Genomic DNA, 9,922 nt, shown 5'->3' on the forward strand with positions numbered 1-9,922 from the left:
TACCGGGCTGCGGGTGGGTGGAGCTTCAAAGGGCAACTCACCTGAGAGGGACACCTTTTGTCCTTGCTCCAGGTGAGAGAAGACAGGCTTCTGTCTTGTTAAAGTTTGCATTTGGGGGGCTGGTCGCGGTGGCTCACGCACTTTGAGAGGCCAAGGCGGGTGGATCATGAGGTCAGGAGTTCGAGACCAGCCTGGCAAACATGGTGAAACCCCGTCTGTACTAAAAATACAAAAATTAGCCAGGCATGTTGATGGGCACCTGTAATCCCTCCTACTCAGGAGGCTGTGGCAGGAGAATTGCTTGAACCTGGGAGGCGGAGGTTGCAGTGAGCCCAGATTGTGCCACTGCACTCCAGCCTGGGCGACAAACTGAGACTCCGTCTCAAAAAAAAAAAAAAAAAGTTTGCATTTGGGTTTTTCTACTTCTTCCAGTAGCTGAATCTGATGCTGTCTGATGTGAGGGTTGGGGTCCTGGCCTTGTCCCCTGCCCTAGCCCCAGGACCCAGTGATGGGCGGGGATCCGGAGGGAGTGTTCTCCCAGCTGACCTCTCACCCAGGCCTTTTGTCTCCACTGAAACTGCTGATTTGGTCATTTTCTTGCTGATGCCGGCTGTGACCAGCAGCCTCAGGAGAGGATTTTTCATGGGAAGAGGGAGCTGGGAATAAGTTTTGAGCCACAGCTGCATTCTCTGAGGCCTGCAATGGGCCAGCCACGGGAGAGGCCTGGGCTGCTTTCTCTATACAGGCCAGGTGGCTATCTCTCTGGTATACTACTTATTTATTTATTTGTTTGTTTATTATTTTACTTTTCGGGAATAGAGACAGAGGCTTTCTATGTTGCCCAGGCTGGTCTGGAACTCCTGGCCTCAAGTGATCCTCCCACCTCGGCCTCCCAAAGCGCTGGGATTACAGGCTCCAGGCACCACGCCTGGCCTATTTTTATTTTTTTGTTTTTCATTTTAGAATCCACAAGACAGCCACAGGATGGGATATTTTTGCAGTGCCTGAACTGCTGTTTAGAAGGCATTTGTTATAATGTGGGGAAACATTTATGTATTTACATCCACCAGAAAAACACACTTCATAAAACTGTGAGTATGGAGCCGAGCTCAGTGGCTTATGTCTGTGATCCCAGCGAGTGGGGAGGCTGAGGTGGGAGGATCGCTTGAGCCCAGGAGTTGGGGGCTGTAGTGAGCTATGATCGTGCCATTGCACTCCAGCCTGGGCAACAGAGCAAGATCCCATCTTTATTTTACCTTTTTAAAAAATTGTAGGCCAGTTGTGCTGGCTCACACCTGTAATCCCAGCACTTTGGGAGGCCAAGGCAGGAGGATTGCCTGAGTCTCGGAGTTCGAGACCAGCCTGGGCAACATGATGAAACCCCGTCTCTACTAAAAATACAAAAAGTTAGCCAGGCATGGTGGCACACGTCTGTTATCCCAGCTACTCAGGAGACTGATGCAGGAGAATCACTTGAACCCAGGAGGCAGAGGTTGTAGTGAGCCGAGAGCACACCACTGCACTCCAGCCTCGGTGAAAAAGTGAAACCTTGTCTCAAAAAAACTGGTAACTGTGGTGGGTTTGGGTGGGGGGAGTCCGTGGGATTTTTTTCTTCCCTTTTCTGCATTTTCCTGCAACAGGCATGTGCTGCTTTGAGGACTAATAAAAGAAACTTAAACCCAAACAGCTTCTGTTGAAATGATTGGATGTCGCTGTGGCCTTTCTGCCTAGCAGAGCAGAGGCAGCCCAGGGCGGCAGGTGGCACAGGCTGGGAATGGCGTCACCATGGAGATACCAGCTAAGGCCATCACACTGGTGGCCACACCCTTACTTTCAACTGCATGGGCTTTGCCTGTATCCAGTTCTCCGTGCCTTGGTGTATATGGGTCTTGGAGGAAGCCCTGGTACCTCCCTCCAGGTTGGCACAGTGCTAGTGGAAACAGCCCAGTGGTAAAGGAAGGCTATAGTAGCTCTCTGCTGCTCCCTGATGGGGGACTTCCCCTCGTTGGGGGTTTCCAAGGTGCATGGGGGCTTTTTCTATGCGGCCTCCCTGGATTTCCCAAGGGAAGATAACAAGGCCTCCCCTGCTGGGCGAAGGAAAGTTGACATGGCGCGGGGTGCGGTGGCTCACGCCTATAATCCCAGCACTTTGGGAGGCCGAGGCAGGCAGATCACCTCAGGTCGGGAGTTCGACACCAACCTGACCAACATGGAGAAACCCCTTCTCTACTAAAAATATAAACGTAGCCGGGCGTGGTGGCACATGCCTGTAATCCCAGGTACTCGGGAGGCTGAGGCAGGAGAATCGCTTGAACCCAGGAGGCAGAGGTTGCCGTGAGCCGAGATCACACCATTGCACTCCAGCCTAGGCAACAAGAGAAAAACTCTGTCTCAAAACAAAAACAAAAACAAAAAAACTTTGCAGGTATTGTGGTGATAAATGAAGACCACCCCAAAGAGAACAAGCAAAGCCTGCTTATTGAGACCTTGTTATTGTAAGAGAAGTGGGCCAGCAAAAGCCAGCAAAAATTTTAAAAAGCTTTATTTATGTTTTGATATAGGGTCTTGCTATGTTGCCCAGGCTGGTCTTGAACTCCTGGGCTAAAGCAATCCTCCATGCCTCAGCCTCCCAAGTAGCTGGGATTACAGGCACGCACCACTGCTCCTCATTTATGGAAAACTTTTTTTGTTTTTAATAAATTTCTTTTTTTTTTTTTTTTTTTTTTTTTGAGACAGAGTCTGCTCTGTCGCCCAGGCTGGAGTGCAGTGGCGTGATCTCGGCTCACTGCAAGCTCCCCCTCCCAGGTTCACGCTATTCTCCTGCCTCAGCCTCCCGAGTAGCTGGGACTACAGGCGCCCGCCACCACACCCAGCTAATTTTTTTTGTGTTTTTAGTAGAGATGGGGTTTCACTGTGTTAGCCAGGATGGTCTCGATCTCCTGACCCCGTGATCTGCCTGCCTCAGCCACCCAAACTGCTGGGATTACAGGCGTGAGCCACCGCACCCGGCAATAAATTTCTTTTAATTTATTTGTACTTTTTTTTTTGAGACAGAGTCTATCACCCAGGCTGGAGTACAGTGACGCTATCATAGCTCACTGCAGCCTCCAACTAATAGGGTCAAGCGATTCTCCTGCCTCAGCCTCCCAAGTAGCTGGGACTACAGACACTCACCACCATGCCTGGCTAATTTTTGTATTTTTAGTAGAGACACAGTTTTCCCATGTTGGCTGGGCTAGTCTAGAACTCCTGACCTCAAGTGATCCACCCAGCTCAGCCTCCCAAAGTGCTGGGATTACAGATGTGAGCCCAGCCCAGAGTCAGTTGTTTTTGTTGTTGTTGTTTTAAGAAAGGGTCTGCCGGGCGCGGTGGTTTACGCTTGTAATCCCAGCACTTTGGGAGGCCGAGGCAGGCAGATCATGAGGGCAGGAGTTTGAGACCAGCCTGACCAACACGGTGAAACCCTGTCTCTACTAAATATACAAAAATTAGCCTGGTGTGGTGGCACATGCCTGTAATCCCAGCTATTCAAGAGTTTGAGGCAGGAGAATTGCTAGAACCCAGGAGGTGGAGTTTGCAGTGAGCTGAGATCGCACCACTGCTCTCCAGCCTGGACGACAGAGCGAAGATTCCATCTTAAAAAAAAGAAAGGGTCTCATTCTTTCTCCCAGGCTGGAGTGCAGTGGTGCAATCACAGCTCACAGACTTCTGGCCTCAAGCAGTCCTCCTGCCTCAGCCTCCCGAGTAGCTGGGACCACAGGCGAGTGCTACCACGCCTGGCTAATTTTTTATTTTTTGTAGGGATGGAGACCTATGTTGCCCAGGCTGGTCTCAGCCTCCTGCTGTCAAGCAATCCTCCCACCTCAGCCTCCCAGAGCACTGGGATTATAGGCATAAGCCGCCATGCCCGGCCAACTCAGTGTTTTTTGTTTTTGTTTTTTTCTTTTGAGACGGAGTCTCGCTTTGTCACCCAGGCTGGAGTGCTGTGGCCGGACCTCAGCTCACTACAAGCTCCGCCTCCCGGGTTCCCGCCATTCTCCTGCCTCAGCCTCCCGAGTAGCTGGGACTACAGGCGCCCGCCACCTCGCCCAGCTAGTTTTTTGTATTTTTTTTAGTAGAGACGGGGTTTCACTGTGTTAGCCAGGATGGTCTCGATCTCCTGACCTCGTGATCCGCCCGTCTCGGCCTCCCAAAGTGCTGGGATTACAGGCTTGAGCCACCGCGCCCGGCCAACTCAGTGTTTTAACCACTGTACTCCCTGCCGGTCATGTGAAGCAGTGGCTGTGAGCAAGCGTTGGTGGGACACCTGGGACACCACCCTGTGACTCATGTATGCAGCAGAAGCCAGGGGGCTGAGGCCTGATCACATGGGTATCTTTCCGCTGGATAACCCCTGAACCAGCTTTTTCAAACAAGGGCCTTGAGAGTGGGAGAATGTGGAAGGAAGAGGCCACCCCTCTGCTGTGTACAGCACCCACACTCACCAAGTGACAGGGGACTTTGTAGAGATGAGAGTTTTTTGTTTTTTTTTTAGACCGAGTCAAGGCGGCAATGAGTTCTGATCACACTGCTGCACCCCAGACTAGGCAACAGAGGGGGACCCTGTCTCAAAAAAAAAAGAAAAAGAAAGAAAAAGAGAGAGAGAGAGAGAAGGAGGAGGCTGGGTGCAGTGGCTCACACCTGTAATCCCAACACTTCGTTCGTTTGAGAGGGAGTCCCACTCTGTTGCCCAGGCTGGAGTACAATGGCAGGATCTCTGCTCACTACACCCTCTGCCTCCTGGGTTCCAGCGATTCTCCTGCCTCAGCCTAGCAAGGAGCTGGGATTACAGGCACGTGCCACCACGCCTGGCTAATTTGTGTATTTTTAGTAGAGACGGGGTTTCCCCATGTTGGCCAGGCTGGTCTCGAACTCCTGACCTCAGATGATCTGCCTGCCTCGGCCTCCCAAAGTACTAGGATGACAGGCATGAGCCACTGCGCCCGGCCAGCGAGACTTTGTTTAAGGACTTTGCATGCTGCTGGTGTGGCTCCCGCTGGGATGGACATCACTGCTCCCCAAAGCCTTAGGTGCTCATGGCCTCCACTCACCCTGGGGTCACTTCCTCCCTGGGTTCCAGGCTGGGCCACACACTCCCAGCTTCCTCCTGTCAGGGGAAGTTTCTAAAAGGTGCTGGCTAAGGGCCCCTCTGGAGGCCGTCAGTTTCCAGCCTCAAGGCCGTCCTCCACAGCTGCTATTCCTCACTTAGCCCCACAGTCCCTGAGTCCTGTGGTTGCACATCTGTGTGTTATGTCACCCGGTCCAAGGCAGTGACACGCCCTGAAGCTTGTTTATTCTGAGTTTCCAGGAGCTGTCTGCTGGGGACACTGCCCTGGGCCAGGCTGGACTCTTTCTCCCCTGATTCCTGTAGGACTGCTCCCGGGACGCCTCTGCAAGACCACACTTTCTCTCCCAGGCCAGGTCTAAGGGGGCATCTCTTCTGGGTTCTTTTGCAACCTTCTGATACTTTTTTTTTTTTTTTTTTTTGAGATGGAGTCCCGCTCTGTCACCCAGGCTGGAGTGCAGTGGCACAGTCTGGGCTCGCTGCAACTTCCGCCTCCTGGGTTCAAGTGATTCTCCTGCCTCAGCCTCCTGAATAGCTGAAATTACAGGTGCCCACCACCACACCTAGCTAATTTTTGTGTTTTGGGTAGAGACGGGGTTTCGCCATGCTGGCCAGGCTGGTCTCAAACTGCTGACCTCAGGTGATCCAACCACCTTCAGCCTCCCAAAGTGCCGGGATTATAGGTGTGAGCCATTACACCTGGCCTGGGCCACAAACATTTGTATGTTTGTTCATTTGTTTGTTTGGTTGGTTGGTTTTTTGAGACGGAGTTTCACTCTTGTCGCTCAGGCTGGAGTGCAATGGCACAATCTTGGCTCACCGCAACCTCCGCCTCCCAGGTTCAAGCAATTCTCCTGCCTCAGCCTCCCGAGTAGCTGGGATTACAGGCATGCGCCACCACGCCTGACTAATTTTGTATTTTTAGTAGAGACGGGGTTTCTCTATGTTGGTCAGGCTGGTCTCAAACTCCCGACCTCAGGTGATCCGCCTGCCTCGGCCTCCCAAAGGGCTGGGATTACAGGTGTGAGCCACTGCAACTGGCCTGGGCCACAAACATTTAATTCTTTAAGTGTGGAGCTTACGGGCGGCTTCCTGGAGGAGGTGACAGCCTAGGTGTGCCTTGAAGGACAGATGTGGCAGGCAGAGGGTGACGGTGGGAAGAACCTTGAAGAGCTCAAGCGGCCAGGGAATGGGGACCGAGATGAGGGCAGAGGAGTGGCAGGACTTAGTCAGGGAGGGCCTTGTATGGCTGGGCTGTAAAACTGGGCTTTTTCCTAAGGGCAGTGGGGAGCCCTGGAGGGTTCTAGGCAGGGGAGACACGAATTTTAGTCTGAAGCCTGGTTCGCTAGGCCATGTGTGGACTGCATGGTGACAGATGGCAGGAAACAGTCTGGACCTTAGGTGTGAGCTGAGAAAAACCAAGTCATCGAGAACGGGATCCCCACACTCTGGGTTTCCGTCTCCTCCCAGCAACCCAAGGGCCTCCAGCCCCTGACGCCTCTGACGCTGGGACAGGGGTTTTGCTGCCTGCAGTTGAGGTGCAAGGCGGACCTTAGCTGTCTGCCTCTGAAAGCTCCCAGTGTCCTGGCAGGGGGTAATTAGCCAAGCCTCACAGGGCCAGGGACAAGGACATGCTTGTTTTTCCAAGCCTGCTGTCCCACTGTGAAAATCAACATTCTTTTGTGTCCTTAAAGGGATATTAGGCTGGGTGGGTGGCTCACACCTGTAATCCCAGCACTTTGGGAGGCTGAGGAGGGCAGATCACCTGAGGTCAGGAGTTTGAGACCAGCCTGGTCAACATGGCGAAGCCCCGTCTTTACTAAAAATATAAAAATTCCCCGGGCATGGTGGCAGGTGCCCATAGTCCAAGCTACTCGGGAGGCTGAGGCAGGAGAATGGCGTGAACCCAGGAGGCAAAGCTTGCAGTGAGCCGAGATCGCACCACTGTTCTCCAGCCTCGGTGACAGAGAGAGACTCCGCCTCAAAATAAATAAATAAATAAACAAATAATAAAAAATAAAAAATAAATTACCTGGGCGTGGTGGCTGGTGCCTGTAATCCCAGCTACTCAGGAGGCTAAGGCAGGAGAATTGCTTGAACCCGGGAGGCAGAGGCTGCGGTGAGCCAAGATCGCACCATTGCACTCCAGCTTGGGCAATAAGAGCGAAACTCCAGTTCAAAAAAAAAAAAAAAAAAGAGTGGGGGACACCTGTCAGGTAGTGCAGGGCAGAGGGACTGCTTCTGTACAAAGCATTTCACCCTCGCCTTTTCTTGCTGATTGGCAAGAAGAAGACGCCGCCACGATCTTGGTCCAGAGCGGTCAGCTCTGATAAAAGATTTAGTAAGGGCCAGGCACAATGGCACACACCTGTAATCCCAGCACTTTGGGAGGCTGAGGCAGGAGGATCACTTGAGCCCAGGAGTTCAAGACCAGCCTGGGCAACATAGCAAGACCGCATGTCTACAAAATAATTAGAAAAGTAGCCGGGTCTGGTGGTGCCCACCTGCAGTCCCAGCTACTCGGGAGGCTGAGGCATGAGGATTGCTTGATCCAGGAGGTTGAGGCTACAGTAAGCCATGATTATGCCACTGTACTTCAGCCTGGGTGACAGAGCAAGACCTCATCTCAAAAAAAAAAAAAAAGGTTTAGCAAGGAGGAGGAAATGGCCAAAATGAAGTTTTTGTGTCTTTGGCAGGAGGATGTCTATGAATGTCATCAGTGAGCTGGTGCCTGTCCCCCTGTACCCTGGAGCTGAAGGCAGCTTCTACATAAACCCTCCTGGGGCCTGCTCCGTGACTCAGTTTCCCCATCATGTGCTGCTGCTGTTTTTTTTTTTTTTTTGAGACGGAGTCTCACTCTGTCACCCAGGCTGGAGTGCAGTGGCACAATCTTGGCTCACTGCAAGCTCCGCCTCCCAGGTTCACGCCATTCTCCTGCTTCAGTCTCCCAAGTAGCTGGAACTACAGTTGCCCGCCACCGGGCCCAGCTAATTTTTTGTATTTTTTTTTTTTTTTTTTTTTTTTTTTTTTTTTTTGAGACGGAGTCTCGCTGTGCTCCCAGGCTGGAGTGCAGTGGCGTGATCTTGGCTCACTGCAAGCTCCGCCTCCCGGGTTCACGCCATTCTCCCGCCTCAGCCTCCCAAGTAGCTGAGACTACAGGCGCCCACCACCACGCCCGGCTAGTTTTTTGTATTTTTAGTAGAGACGGGGTTTCACCGTGTTAGCCAGGATAGTCTCGATCTCCTGACCTCGTGATCCACCCGCCTCGGCCTCCCAAAGTGCTGGGATTACAGGCTTGAGCCACCGCGCCCAGCCGTATTTTTTTAGTAGTGATGGGGTTTCACTGTATTAGCCAGGATAGTCTCGATCTCCTGACCTCGTGATCCACCCACCTTGGCCTCCCAAAGTGCTGGGATTACAGGCGTGAGCCACCGCGCCCAACCGTGCTGCTACTGGTTTTTTTTTCTCTTTCGTTAAGGCTTCCCCTCCACCCTCCCTGCAGGGTCACTGGACTGGTGCCCCGTGCAGGGAGATACACCAGAGTGTGGCCTCGGACCTCACAGTCCTTTCTGCTCGCTCATTGACCTGTTTGCAACTCTGGACTCACAGCCAACTTTGCAAACTGAGGTTCCCAGAGTAATTCTAACCCTTTGGGAATCACCCTACCCCCAGACCGTGAACACGCCAAGGGCATGGTCCATCAGTCCAGGTCACCCTTGTGTGCCACTGGATGCATGAAGGAATGTTGACATCAGCCTAAGGTCCTGCGTCTGCTCCCAGTAGCCTGATGCCAGGACCTCAAATTGCAGGCTGAGAAGAGAACATAGGAGATGAGCCTTTTATAAGGCTAACCAGAGGGTCAGGAGACTTGGGCTCCAGCCGGGTGCGGTGACTCACGCCTGTAATCCCAGTACTTTGGAAGGTCGAGGTGAGAGGATCACTCAAGGCCAGGAGTTTGAGATCAGCCTAGGCAACACAGTGAAACCCCATCTCTAAAAAATCAAAAAATTAGCCGAGTGTGATGGTTCATGCCTGTGCTACCAGCTATGCAGGAGGCTGAGGTGGGAGGATTGCTTGAGCCCAGGAGTTCGAGGCTGCAATGAGCTATGATCACACTCCAGACTAGGCAGCAGAGAGAGACCCTGTCTCAAAAAAAAAAAAAAAAAAAAAAAGAGAAGAGGAGGCTGAGTGCAGTGGCTCACACCTGTAACCCCAACACTTTATTTGTTTATTTGTTTGTTTGTTTGGGAGGGAGTCTCACTCTGTTGCCCAGGCTGGAGTTCAGTGGCAGGATCTCAGCTCACTGCAACCCCTGTCTCTCAGGTTCAAGCGATTCTCCTGCCTCAGCCTCCCAAGTAGCTGGGATTACAGGCGCCCGCCCCAATGCCCAGCTAATTTTTGTATTTTTAGTAGAGACTGGGTTTCTCCATGTTGGCCAGGCTGGTCTTAAACTGCTGACCTGCCCACCTCGGCCTCTCAAAGTGCTGAGATTACTGAGCTAGTGCACCTGGCCTTGTGATTCCAACACTTTGAGAGGCCAAGGTGGGAGGACTACTTGAGGCCAGGAGCTTGAAACCAGCCTGGGCAACATAGTGAGACCCTGTTTCTACAAAAATAAACAAATTAGTCAGGCATGGTGGTGCACACCTATGGTCCCAGCCACTCAGCAGACTGAGGCCAGAGGATTGGTTGAGTTCAAGACTGCAGTGAACCATGACTGTGCCACTGCAACAGAGGGAGACCCTGTCTTGAAAGAAATAAAGGGGCTGGGCGCGGTGGCTCACGCCTGTAATCCCAGCACTTTGGGAGGCCGAGGCG

The sequence above is a fragment of the Theropithecus gelada genome, chromosome 3 (genome assembly GCF_003255815.1).
Source record: "Theropithecus gelada isolate Dixy chromosome 3, Tgel_1.0, whole genome shotgun sequence".
NCBI lineage: Eukaryota > Metazoa > Chordata > Mammalia > Primates > Cercopithecidae > Theropithecus > Theropithecus gelada.